This window comes from Prosopis cineraria, unplaced genomic scaffold, assembly GCF_029017545.1.
Source record: "Prosopis cineraria cultivar Desert tree isolate PC_DT_omini unplaced genomic scaffold, ASM2901754v1 PC2, whole genome shotgun sequence".
NCBI classification, from domain to species: domain Eukaryota; kingdom Viridiplantae; phylum Streptophyta; class Magnoliopsida; order Fabales; family Fabaceae; genus Prosopis; species Prosopis cineraria.
This window is the reverse complement of record NW_026555333.1, coordinates 13,834,626-13,837,514: the sequence shown is the minus strand read 5'-3', so window position 1 is coordinate 13,837,514 and position 2,889 is coordinate 13,834,626.

Sequence of the window (2,889 nt, the reverse complement as noted above, 5' to 3'; positions counted from 1 at the left end):
CTCATCTGCATGTCATGTTAAATTTTTTGCATCTTCTTTACTACTATACAATTGTTTGAATCTATGCACAAAGGAAAATACGTACCATAATGCCCTCTCTGGACTTTTCCTATTATCTTTGAAGTGTGATGCTTTATATTTTAGACACTTAGTTAATGATTCATATTCATTTTTAAACAATATGCAATCATTTAGGCAAGCATGAATTTTTTTATAGCTCATGCCAATAGCACGTAGCATTTATTTTGCTTGATACGTGTTAATAACAAGCTCATTCACTTTGGGTGGCATCACTTTAAGAAATGCAGCATTTCACTAAAGCTCTTATCACTCCAATCGCTGCTCGCTTTCAAGTTGTACAAACTTAACACCCCTGATAATATGTGAAATCGGTACAATCACTATACAAAAGCTTTTCCACATCACTTTTTTACCTCTCAAGCATTTAGAACAATCTTTCAGTTCCTCTTCAATTACCCTGGTCATCTCCTCAAGATGGTCTTCTTCATTAGCCTCATATGCACTTATATCAAAATCATGTGACATGTAGCTCTTACTACACCCCCAACTCACATCTCTTGCCTTTCCATATTTGTACCATCATCACTTATAACTCTAATCAATTCCATAACACAGTAAATGATCTTCCAATTCAAATGCATAAACTCGTTTCATCAGACAACATTTTACACAAGGGCACACAATACTAGTATGATCATTCGTGTGCTCAAGTACAAATTTAATAAATTCTTCCACCCCATTCAAGTATTCCTTCATTAATCGATTGGAAGATATACATTCCTTGTCCATCTTCTAGATCTGGAAAGAATCATTTTAAGAAAAAAATGTGATTAGTGACTCATTGATGTTAAGTCTTCATCAATTAAATAATGAATAATGAGTTACATGCTTTCACACATAATTTCTCTATAAACTTTATTGACTACAAGTACTTAAACTAATTTGAAGAACTTAGTTTCAATAAAAATTTGACTATCTACTAATAAGTAATAAAACTTCATAGTTATATTACTATAATCTAATTGACTCCTACTTAGTTAGGATAAAAACTAAATTCACAAAAACATAATTTCAAACATTTGAAACTTAAGTAATAAAGCCCTAAATTTTGTTATTATTTAACAAAATTTTGACAGCTTAACAGCTTATAATTAAAAGTTTTTTGGGCATTTTACCCTCTCTTCATATTAAATTCAATCCCTGTATAATTTAATCAAACTTAATTCAATAGCAAGGGGTTAATTTCTTTAATGTTAACTAAATAGGGAGTGTAGCATCCTTAAATAGTTTTAAATTTACCAAAACCTATTATTAATTACTAAAGCATGCAAGAGAAATGATCTTTTCGTGTAATCATAAAAAAAGAGCCAAATGATTATATAAGATCAATTAACTTATTTTGACAAATCAAAATAGAAAATGGAAAGGTACTATATTAATGTGTATGCCACAACTACATGAATTGTTTCATAAAAGTAAGGTAAACTAGGCTTTTTTGAATTGAACATAGCACTGTAGAGGATTAAATGATGGTTAACATGGGTTATTATGAAGGTATGGGTTTAGGTGTTTCTAGTCAGGGAATGCTTAATCCCATCCCAATGAAGGTCCTTTTACCAAAGCAATCCTTAAATCATGCTCTTGAATCTCATAAAGATAAAGGAGAAGAGAGCAAAGACAATCAAGGCAAGAAATGAAGTAGAGGTGGTAAGAGGAAGCATGATAAGAAATTTATAGAAGCAATTCATGTAGCAAAAGAAGAGGAGGAATTAGTGTTAGATGTCTGTACACTAATAAATAATTAGCTAGCAAAGCATAGGGAAGCTATAAATGGGGGATCAGCGAAGAAGTAGTAGAGTAAAGGTTCAAGGGAAGGTAAAAAGGTTGATAGGCGAGCTTCAATTGATTATGAAGACGAGGTGAAGGACTTGAGGATTCGAGTTGAGAAACTTGAAGAAATGGTGAATAGAAACAAAAAATGATCAGCTACAAGAAACATTAAATTTGTTGTTTCAAGAAGATCAACTCATTTTATTTGTCACGAGCCATCCCCCTTAAAAAGAAACTAAAAGACTTGAGACCCACGCATTAAAAACATAAATCTCATGACTAATGAATTATATCCTATAATATTTTGAATCAATTAAGCTAACATCATGCCCTTTATCATCACTATCTTAATATTTATAATTCATGCGAGGCAAGCATTTGAAAAATAGAGACCAAACAATGTCTCAAAAAGATCTCAAATCATCACATTTGCTACAGAACACCAATGAAAAGCATCACGATAGGAGCAATATTTGAGAAAACTATCAAGAAGTTTCAAATAGACTGAATACATGATATAGTACCCCAATGGACAGCATTATTTGAAGCCAAAATAAAAAGGAAGAGGGACAGGAAAGAGAAATTAAACTTACTTTCCGCGGATATATAGAAATTCTACTCTTTTGAATAATGTTAGGCTGCCTTCAAATACCCAGAGACAGGATGCCCAAGTCCCCACAAACCCTTGGGTAGTTGCTTTAATGACCAATGGTTCAGAACAGTTGACAGAGACGCTCGCCGTATGCTGTCGTGATGGGTTTTAATGTGGGTGCCGCATCGAGATTTAGGTTTTCTTCAGGGTGAAATTCCAATGGGTTTGTGGTTTTGATCAAAGAGATGCACTAATTTGCAGAAAAGAAAAGAGATGGGAAGGTGGGGTACAGAGGAAAAGGAGAAGAGAAGAGACGAGTGTTCAGGCGCTGAGACGGGAACTCAAATTTTGAAGGGCAGAGTGTTTTTATGAAAACTCTTACTTGACAGTTGTGGATAAAACCGTCAAATAAGTTTGAATATTATTTGAGGGTTTATATTTTAACC